The sequence below is a fragment of the Heterodontus francisci genome, unplaced genomic scaffold, assembly GCF_036365525.1.
Source record: "Heterodontus francisci isolate sHetFra1 unplaced genomic scaffold, sHetFra1.hap1 HAP1_SCAFFOLD_56, whole genome shotgun sequence".
Lineage (NCBI taxonomy): Eukaryota > Metazoa > Chordata > Chondrichthyes > Heterodontiformes > Heterodontidae > Heterodontus > Heterodontus francisci.
Window position 1 is genome coordinate 8309510 of NW_027141174.1, and position 13357 is coordinate 8322866.

Genomic DNA, 13357 nt, shown 5'->3' on the forward strand with positions numbered 1-13357 from the left:
AGTAACACAGACACACACTTACACCAAGTAACAAAGACAGACACTAATACCCAGTAACACAGACACACACTTACGCCAAGTAACAAAGACATACACTGACACCCAGTAACAAAGACATACACTGACAGCCAGTAACAAAGACACACACGGACACCAAGTAACAAAGACACACACTTACACCAAGTAACACAGACACACACTGACACCCAGTAACAAAGACATGCACTGACACCCAGTAACACAGACACACACGGACACCAAGTAACGAAGACACACACTGACACCACGTAACACAGACACACACTTACACCAAGTAACAAAGACAGTCACTGATACCCAGTAACACAGACACACACTTACACAGAGTAACAAAGACATACACTGACACCCAGTAACAAAGACATACACTGACACCCAGTAACACAGGCACACACGGACACCAAGTAACAAAGACACACACTTACACCAAGTAACACAGACACACAATGACACCCAGTAACACAGACACTCACTTACACCAAGTAACAAAGACATACACTTACACCAAGTAACACAGACATACACTGACGGCAAGTAACAAAGACATACAGTGGTACCCAGTAACACAGACACAAACTTACACCAAGTAACACAGACATACACTGACACCAAGTCACAAAGACACGCACTGACACCCAGTAACAAAGACATACACTGACACCAAGTCACAAAGACATACACTGATACACAGTGGTAATTTACACCAAGTAACACAGACATACACTGACACCAATTCACAAAGACATACACTGATACACAGACAAAACCTTACACCAAGTAACACAGACATACACTGACACCAAGTAGCAAAGACATACACTGATACCCAGTAACACAGACACACACTGACACCACGCAACACAGAAACACACTTACACCAAGAAACAAAGACATACACTGGTACCCAGTAACACAGACACACCCTTACACCAAGTACCACAGACATACACTGACACCAAGTAACAAAGACATACAATGATACACAGGAACACAGACACACACTGACACCAAGTAACACAGACACGCACTTACACCAAGTAACAAAGACATACACTTACACCAAGTAACACAGACATACACTGACAGCAAGTAACAAAGACATACACTGGTACCCAGTAACACAGACACACACTTACATCAAGTAACACAGACATACACTGACACCAAGTCACAAAGACACGCACTGACACCCAGTAACAAAAACATACACTGACACCAAGTCACAAAGACATACACTGATACACAGACAAAAACTTACACCAAGTAACACAGACATGCACTGACACCAAGTAGCAAAGACATACACTGATACCCAGTAACACAGACACACAATTACACAAAGTAACAAAGACATACACTGACACCAAGTCACAAAGACACACACTGACTCCCAGTAACAAAGACATACACTGACACCAGGTCACACAGACATACACTGACACCAAAAACAAAGACATGCACTGGTACCCAGTAACACAGACACACACTTACACCAAGTAACACAGACATACACTGACATCAAGTAACAAAGACATACACTGATACCCAGGAACACAGACACACACTTACACCAAGTAACACAGACACACACTTACACCAAGTAACAAAGACATACACTGACACCAAGTAACAAAGAAATACAATTACACCAAGTAACAAAGACACACACTTACACCAACTAACACAGATATACAATGGCACCAAGTAACAAAGACATGCACTGACACCCAGTTAAACAGACACACACGGATACCAAGTAACAAAGACACACACTTACACCAAGTAACACAGAGACACACTGACACCCAGCAACACAGACACACACTTACGCCAAGTAACACAGACATACACTGACACCAAGTAACAAAGTCATACACTAATACCCAGTAACACAGACAAACCCTTACACCAAGTAACACAGACATACACTGACACCAAGTAACAAAGACATACAATGATACACAGGAACACAGACACACACTGACACCAAGTAACACAGACACACACTTACACCAAGTAACAAAGACATACACTTACACCAAGTAGCACAGACATACACTGACAGCAAGTAACAAAGACACACGCTGATACCCAGTAACACAGACACACACTGACACCCAGATATAAACACACACTGACCCACAGTAACACAGACACACACTGACCCCCAGTAACACAGACATACACTGACACCAAGTCACAAAGACATACACTGATAGCCAGTAACCCAGACACACACTTACACCAAGTAACACAGACATACACTGACACCAAGTAGCAAAGACATACACTGATACCCAGTAACACAGTCAAAAACTTACACCAAGTAACACAGACATACACTGACACCAATTCACAAAGACATACACTGATACACAGACAAAAACTTACACCAAGTAACACAGACATACACTGACACCAAGTAGCAAAGACATACACTGATACCCAGTAACACAGACACACACTGACACCACGCAACACAGAAACACACTTACACCAAGAAACAAAGACATACACTGGTACCCAGTAACACAGACACACCCTTACACCAAGTACCACAGACATACACTGACACCAAGTAACAAAGACATACAATGATACACAGGAACACAGACACACACTGACACCAAGTAACACAGACACGCACTTACACCAAGTAACAAAGACATACACTTACACCAAGTAAAACAGACATACACTGACCCCAAGTAACAAAGACATACACTGGTACCCAGTAACACAGACACACACTTACATCAAGTAACACAGACATACACTGACACCAAGTCACAAAGACACGCACTGACACTCAGTAACAAAGACATACACTGACACCAAGTCACAAAGACATACACTGATACACAGACAAAAACTTACACCAAGTAACACAGACATACACTGACACCAAGTAGCAAAGACATACACTGATACCCAGTAACACAGACACACAATTACACCAAGTAACACAGACATACACTGACACCAAGTAACAAAGACATACACTGATACCCAGGAACACAGACACACACTTACACCAAGTAACACAGACACACACTTACACCAAGTAACAAAGACATACACTGACACCAAGTAACAAAGACATACAATTACACCAAGTAACAAAGACACACACTTACAACAACTAACACAGATATACAATGGCACCAAGTAACAAAGACATGCACTGACACCCAGTTAAACAGACACACACGGACACCAAGTAACAAAGACATGCAGAGATACCAAGTAACACAGACACACACTTACACCAAGTAACAAAGACAGACACTAATACCCAGTAACACAGACACACACTTACACCAAGTAACAAAGACATACACTGACACCCAGTAACGAAGACATACACTGACAGCCAGTAACAAAGACACACACGGACACCAAGTAACAAAGACACACACTTACACCAAGTAACACAGACACACACTGACACCCAGTAACAAAGACATGCACTGACACCCAGTAACACAGACACACACGGACACCAAGTAACGAAGACACACACTGACACCACGTAACACAGACACACACTTACACCAAGTAACAAAGACAGTCACTGATACCCAGTAACACAGACACTCACTTACACCAAGTAACAAAGACATACACTGACACCAAGTAACAAAGACATACAATTACACCAAGTAACAAAGACACACACTTACAACAACTAACACAGATATACAATGGCACCAAGTAACAAAGACATGCACTGACACCCAGTTAAACAGACACACACGGACACCAAGTAACAAAGACATGCAGAGATACCAAGTAACACAGACACACACTTATACCAAGTAACAAAGACAGACACTAATACCCAGTAACACAGACACACACTTACACCAAGTAACAAAGACATACACTGACACCCTGTAACAAAGACATACACTGACAGCCAGTAACAAAGACACACACGGACACCAAGTAACAAAGACACACACTTACACCAAGTAACACAGACACACACTGACACCCAGTAACAAAGACATGCACTGACACCCAGTAACACAGACACACACGGACACCAAGTAACGAAGACACACACTGACACCACGTAACACAGACACACACTTACACCAAGTAACAAAGACAGTCACTGATACCCAGTAACACAGACACACACTTACACAAAGTAACAAAGACATACACTGACACCCAGTAACAAAGACATACACTGACACCCAGTAACACAGACACACAGGGACACCAAGTAACAAAGACACACACTTACACCAAGTAACACAGACACACACTGACACCCAGTAACACAGACACACACTTACACCAAGTAACACAGACATACACTGACATTAAAAACAAAGACATACACTGGCACCCAGTAACACAGACACACACTTACACCAAGTAACACAGACATACACTGACACCAAGTAACAAAGACATACACTGATACCCAGGAACACAGACACACACTTACACCAAGTAACACAGACACATACGTACACCAAGTAACAAAGACACCCACTGAAACCAAGTAACAAAGACATACAATACACCAAGTAACAAAGACACACACTTACACCAAGTAACACAGATATACAATGGCACCAAGTTACAAAGACATGCACTGTCACACAGTTAAGAAGACACACACGGACACCAAGTAACAAAGACAAACACTTACACCAAGTAACACAGACACACACTGACACCCAGCAACACAGACACACACTTACACCAAGTAACACAGACATACACTGACACCAAGTAACAAAGACATACACTGATACCCAGTAACACAGACACACCCTTACACCAAGTAACACAGACATACACTGACACCAAGTAACAAAGACATACAATGATACCCAGGAACACAGACACACACTGACACCAAGTAACACCGGCACACACTTACACCAAGTAACAAAGACATACACTTACACCAAGTAACACAGACATACACTGACAGCAAGTAACAAAGACATACACTGATACCCAGTAACATAGACACACACTGACACCCAGATAGAAACACACACTGACCCCAAGTAACACAGACACACACTGACCCCCCGTAACACAGACATACACTGACACCAAGTCACAAAGACACGCACTGACACCCAGTAACAAAGACATACACTGACACCAAGTCACAAAGACATACACTGACACCCAGTGAAACAGACACACACGGACACCAAGTAACAAAGACAAACACTTACACCAAGTAACACAGACACACACTGACACCCAGCAACACAGACACACACTTACACCAAGTAACACAGACATACACTGACACCAAGTAACAAAGACATACACTGATACCCAGTAACACAGACACACCCTTACACCAAGTAACACAGACATACACTGACACCAAGTAACAAAGACATACAATGATACCCAGGAACACAGACACACACTGACACCAACTAACACCGGCACACACTTATACCAAGTAACAAAGACATACACTTACACCAAGTAACACAGACATACACTGACAGCAAGTAACAAAGACATACACTGATACCCAGTAACACAGACACACACTGACACCCAGATAGAAACACACACTGACCCCAAGTAACACAGACACACACTGACCCCCCGTAACACAGACATACACTGACACCAAGTCACAAAGACACGCACTGACACCCAGTAACAAAGACATACACTGACACCAAGTCACAAAGACATACACTGACACCCAGTTAAACAGACACACACGGACACCAAGTAACAAAGACATGCAGAGATACCAAGTAACACAGACACACACTTATACCAAGTAACAAAGACAGACACTAATACCCAGTAACACAGACACACACTTACACCAAGTAACAAAGACATACACTGACACCCAGTAACAAAGACATACACTGACAGCCAGTAACAAAGACACACACGGACACCAAGTAACAAAGACACACACTTACACCAAGTAACACAGACACACACTGACACCCAGTAACAAAGACATGCACTGACACCCAGTAACACAGACACACTCGGACACCAAGTATCGAAGACACACACTGACACCACGTCACACAGACACACACTTACACCAAGTAACAAAGACAGTCACTGATACCCAGTAACACAGACACACACTTACACAAAGTAACAAAGACATACACTGACACCCAGTAACAAAGACATACACTGACACCCAGTAACACAGACACACAGGGACACCAAGTAACAAAGACACACACTTACACCAAGTAACACAGACACACACTGACACCCAGTAACACAGACACACACTTACACCAAGTAACACAGACATACACTGACACCAAAAACAAAGACATACACTGGCACCCAGTAACACAGACACACACTTACACCAAGTAACACAGACATACACTGACACCAAGTAACAAAGACATACACTGATACCCAGGAACACAGACACACACTTACACCAAGTAACACAGACACATACGTACACCAAGTAACAAAGACATCCACTGAAACCAAGTAACAAAGACATACAATTACACCAAGTAATAAAGACACACACTTACACCAAGTAACACAGATATACAATGGCACCAAGTTACAAAGACATGCACTGTCACACAGTTAAACAGACACACAAGGACACCAAGTAACAAAGACAAACACTTACACCAAGTAACACAGACACACACTGACACCCAGCAACACAGACACACACTTACACCAAGTAACACAAACATACACTGACACCAAGTAACAAAGACATACACTGATACCCAGTAACACAGACACACCCTTACACCAAGTAACACAGACATACACTGACACCAAGTAACAAAGACATACAATGATACCCAGGAACACAGACACACACTGACACCAAGTAACACCGGCACACACTTACACCAAGTAACAAAGACATACACTTACACCAAGTAACACAGACATACACTGACAGCAAGTAACAAAGACATACACTGATACCCAGTAACACAGCCACACACTGACACCCTGATAGAAACACACACTGACCCCAAGTAACACAGACACACACTGACCCCCCGTAACACAGACATACACTGACACCAAGTCACAAAGACACGCACTGACACCCAGTAACAAAGACATACACAGACACCAAGTCACAAAGACATACACTGATACACAGACAAAAACTTACACCAAGTAACACAGACAGACACTGACACCAAGTAGCAAAGACATACACTGATACCCAGCAACACAGACACACACTTACACCAAGTAACAAAGACTTAGACTGACACCAAGTCACAAAGACACACACTGACTCCCAGTAACAAAGTCATACACTGACACAAGGTCACAAAGACATACACTGATACCCAAGTAACACAGACACACACTTACACCAAGTAACACGGACAAACACTGACACCAAGTAACAAAGACATGCACAGATACCCAGTAACACAGACACACACTTACACCAAGTCACAAAGACAGACACTGATACCCAGTAACACAGACACACACTTACACCAAGTAACAAAGACATACACTGACACCCAGTAACAAAGACATACACTGACACCCAGTAAAAAAGACACACACGGACACTAAGTAACAATGACACACACTTACACCCAGTAACACAAACAAACACACTGACACCAAGTAACACAGACATGCACTGATACAAAGTCACAAAGACATACACTGATGCCCAGTAACACAGACACACACTGACACCAAGTAACAAAGACATACATTTACACCCAAAAACAAATACATACACATACACCAATTCACAAAGACATGCACTGATACCCAGTAACACAGACACACACTTCCACCAAGTAACACAGACAGACACTGACACCAAGTCACAAAGACATACACTGATACACAGACACACACTTACACCAAGTAACACAGACATACACTGACACCAAGTAGCAAAGACATACACTGATACCCAGGAACACAGACACACACTTACACCAAGTAACGCAGACATACACTGACACCAAGTAACAAAGACATACACTGATACCCAGTAACACAGCACACACTTACACCAAGTAACACAGAAATACACTGACACCAAGTAACAAAGACATGCAATGATGCCCAGTAACACAGACACACGCTTACACCAAGTAACACAGACACACACTTACACCAAGTAACAAAGACACACACTTACACCAAGTAACACAGACATACACTGACACCAAGTAACAAAGACATACAATTACACCAAGTAACAAAGACACACACTTACACCAAGCAACACAGATATAAACTGGCACCAAGGAACAAAGACATGCACTGACACCCAGTAACACAGACACACCCTTACACCAAGTACCACAGACATACACTGACACCAAGTAACACAGACACACACTTACACCAAGTAACAAAGACATACACTTACACCAAGTAACACAGACATACACTGACAGCAAGTAACAAAAACATACACTGATACCCAGTAACACAGACACACACTGACACCCAGATAGAAACACACACTGACCCCCAGTAACACAGACACACACTGACCCCCAGTAACACAGACACACACTTACACAAAGTAGCAAAGACATACACTGACACCCAGTAACAAAGACATACACTGACACCCAGTAACATAGACACACATTGACACCAAGTAACAAAGACACACACTTACACCAAGTAACACAGACACACAATGACACCCAGTAACGCAGACACACACTTACACGAAGTAACACAGACATACACTGACACCAAGTAACAAAGAAATACACTGATACCCAGGAACACAGACACAGACTTACACCAAGTAACACAGACACACACTTACACCAAGTAACAAAGACATACACTTACACCAAGTAACAAAGACAGACAATCACACCAAGTAACAAAGACATACACTTCCACCAAGTATTTTGACATACACTTGCACCAAGTAACAAAGACATACACTTGCACCAAGTAACAAAGACATACAATGACACCAAGTCACAAACACATACACTGACACCAAGTAAAAAAGACATACAATTACACCAAGTAACAAAGACACTCACTTACACCAAGTAACACAGATATACACTGGCACCAAGTAACAAAGACATGCACTGACACACAGTAACACAGACACACACGGACAACAAGTAACAAAGACAAACACTTACACCAATTAACACAGACACACACTTACACCAAGTAACAAAGACAGACACTGATACCCAGAAACACAGACACACACTTACACCAAGTAACAAAGACATACACTTACACCAAGTAACACATACACACACTGACACCCAGTAACACAGACACACACTTACACCAAGTAACACAGACATACACTGACACCAAAAACAAAGACATACACTGGTACCCAGTAACACAGACACACACTTAAACCAAGTAACACAGACATACACTGACACCAAGTAACAAAGACATACACTTACACCAAGTAACACAGACATACACTGACAGCAAGTAGCAAAGACATACACTGATACCCAGTAACACAGACACACACTTACACCAAGTAACAAAGACCTACACTGACACCAAGTCACAAAGACACACACGGACTCCCAGTAACAAAGACATACACTGACACCAGGTCACGAAGACATACACAAACACCAGAAACAAAGACATACACTGGTACCCAGTAACACAGACACACACTTACACCAAGTAACACAGACATACACTGACACCAAGTAACAAAGTCATACACTGACACCAAGTAACAAAAACATACAATTACACCAAGTAACAAAGACACACACTTACACCAACTAACACAGATATACAATGGCACCAAGTAACAAAGACATGCACTGACACCCAGTTAAACAGACACACACCGACACCAAGTAACAAAGACATGCAGAGATACCAAGTAACACAGACACACACTTACACCAAGTAACAAAGACAGACACTAATACCCATTAACACAGACACACACTTACACCAAGTAACAAAGACATACACTGACACCCAGTAACAAAGACATACACTGACAGCCAGTAACAAAGACACACACGAACACCAAGTAAGAAAGACACACACATACACCAAGTAACACAGACACACACTGACACCCAGTAACAAAGACATGCACTGACACCCAGTAACACAGACACACACGGACACCAAGTAACGAAGACACACACTGACACCACGTAACACAGACATACACTTACACCAAGTAACAAAGACAGTCACTGATACCCAGTAACACAGACACACACTTACACAAAGTAGCAAAGACATACACTGACACCCAGTAACAAAGACATACTCTGACACCCAGTAACACAGACACACATTGACACCAAGTAACAAAGACACACACTTACACCAAGTAACACAGACACACAATGACACCCAGTAACGCAGACACACACTTACACCAAGTAACACAGACATACACTGACACCAAGTAACAAAGAAATACACTGATACCCAGGAACACAGACACAGACTTACACCAAGTAACACAGACACACACTTACACCAAGTAACAAAGACATACACTTACACCAAGTAACAAAGACAGACAATCACACCAAGTAACAAAGACATACACTTCCACCAAGTATTTTGACATACACTTGCACCAAGTAACAAAGACATACACTTGCACCAAGTAACAAAGACATACAATGACACCAAGTCACAAACACATACACTGACACCAAGTAAAAAAGACATACAATTACACCAAGTAACAAAGACACTCACTTACACCAAGTAACACAGATATACACTGGCACCAAGTAACAAAGACATGCACTGACACACAGTAACACAGACACACACGGACAACAAGTAACAAAGACAAACACTTACACCAATTAACACAGACACACACTTACACCAAGTAACAAAGACAGACACTGATACCCAGAAACACAGACACACACTTACACCAAGTAACAAAGACATACACTTACACCAAGTAACACATGCACACACTGACACCCAGTAACACAGACACACACTTACACCAAGTAACACAGACATACACTGACACCAAAAACAAAGACATACACTGGTACCCAGTAACACAGACACACACTTAAACCAAGTAACACAGACATACACTGACACCAAGTAACAAAGACATACACTGATACCCAGGAACACAGACACACACTGACACCAAGTAACACAGCCACACACTTACACCAAGTAACAAAGACATACACTGACACCAAGTAACAATGACATACACTTACACCAAGTAACAAAGACATACACTTACACCAAGTAACACATACACACACTGACACCCAGTAACACAGACACACACTTACACCAAGTAACACAGACATACACTGACACCAAAAACAAAGACATACACTGGCACCCAGTAACACAGACACACACTTACACCAAGTAACACAGACATACACTGACACCAAGTAACAAAGACATACACTGATACCCAGGAACACAGACACACACTGACACCAAGTAACACAGCCACACACTTACACCAAGTAACAAAGACATACACTGACACCAAGTAGCAATGACATACACTTACACCAAGTAACAAAGACATACACTTACACCAAGTAACACATACACACACTGACACCCAGTAACACAGACACACACGGACACCAAGTAGCAAAGACACACACTTACACCAAGTAACACAGCCACACACTGACACCCAGCAACACAGACACACACTTACACCAAGTAACACAGACATACACTGACACCAAGTAACAAAGACATGCACTGATACCCAGTAACACAGACACACCCTTACACCAAGTAACACAGACAGACACTGACACCAAGTAACAAAGACATACAATGATACCCAGGAACACAGACACACACTGACACCAGGTAACACAGACACACACTTACACCAAGTAACAAAGACACACACTTACACCAACTAACACAGATATACAATGGCACCAAGTAACAAAGGCATGCACTGACACCCAGTTAAACAGACACACACGGACAGCAAGTAGCAAAGGCATGCAGAGATACCAAGTAACACAGACACACACTTACACCAAGTAACAAAGACAGACACTAATACCCAGTAACACAGACACACTCTGACACCAAGTAACAAAGACATACACTGACACCCAGTAACAAAGACATGCACTAACAGCCAGTAACAAAGACACACACGGACACCAAGTAAGAAAGACACACTCTTACACCAAGTAACACAGACACACACTGACACCCAGTAACAAAGACATGCACTGTCACCCAGTAACACAGACACACACGGACACCAAGTAACGAAGACACACACTGACACCACGTAACACAGACACACACATACACCAAGTAACAAAGACAGTCACTGATTCCCAGTAACACAGACACACACTTACACAAAGTAACAAAGACATACACTAACACCCAGTAACAGAGACATACACTGACACCCAGTAACACAGACACACACGGACACCAAGTATCAAAGACACACACTTACACCAAGTAACACAAACACACAATGACACCCAGTAACAAAGACAGTCACTGATACCCAGTAACACAGACACACACTTACACAAAGTAACACAGACATACACAGACACCAAGTAACAAAGACATACACTGATAAACAGGAACACAGACACACACTTACACCAAGTAACACAGACAAACACTGACACCAAGTAACAAAGACATACACTGACACCAAGTCACAAAGACATACACTGATACACAGACAAAAACTTACACCAGGTAACACAGACATACACTGACACCAAGTAACAAAGACATACACTTACACCCAGTAACAAAGACATACACATACACCAATTCACAAAGAAATACACTGATACCCAGTAACACAGACACACACTTACACCAAGTAACACAGACATACACTTACATCAAGTAACAAAGACATACACTGACACTCAGTAACACAGACACACACTTACACCAAGTAACAAAGACATGCACTGACACCAAGTCACAAAGACACACACTGACTCCCAGTAACAAAGACATACACTGACACCAAGTCACAAAGACATACACTGATACCCAGTAACACAGACACACACTTACACCAAGTAACACAGACATACACTGACACCAAGTAACAAAGACATGCACAGATACCCAGTAACACAGACACACACTTACACAAAGTAACAAAGACAGACACTGATACCCAGTAACACAGACACACACTTCCACCAAGTAACAAAGACATACACTGACACCCAGTAACAAAGACATGCACTGACAGCCAGTAACAAAGACACACACGGACACCAAGTAAGAAAGACACACACTTCACCAAGTAACAGAGACACACACTGACACC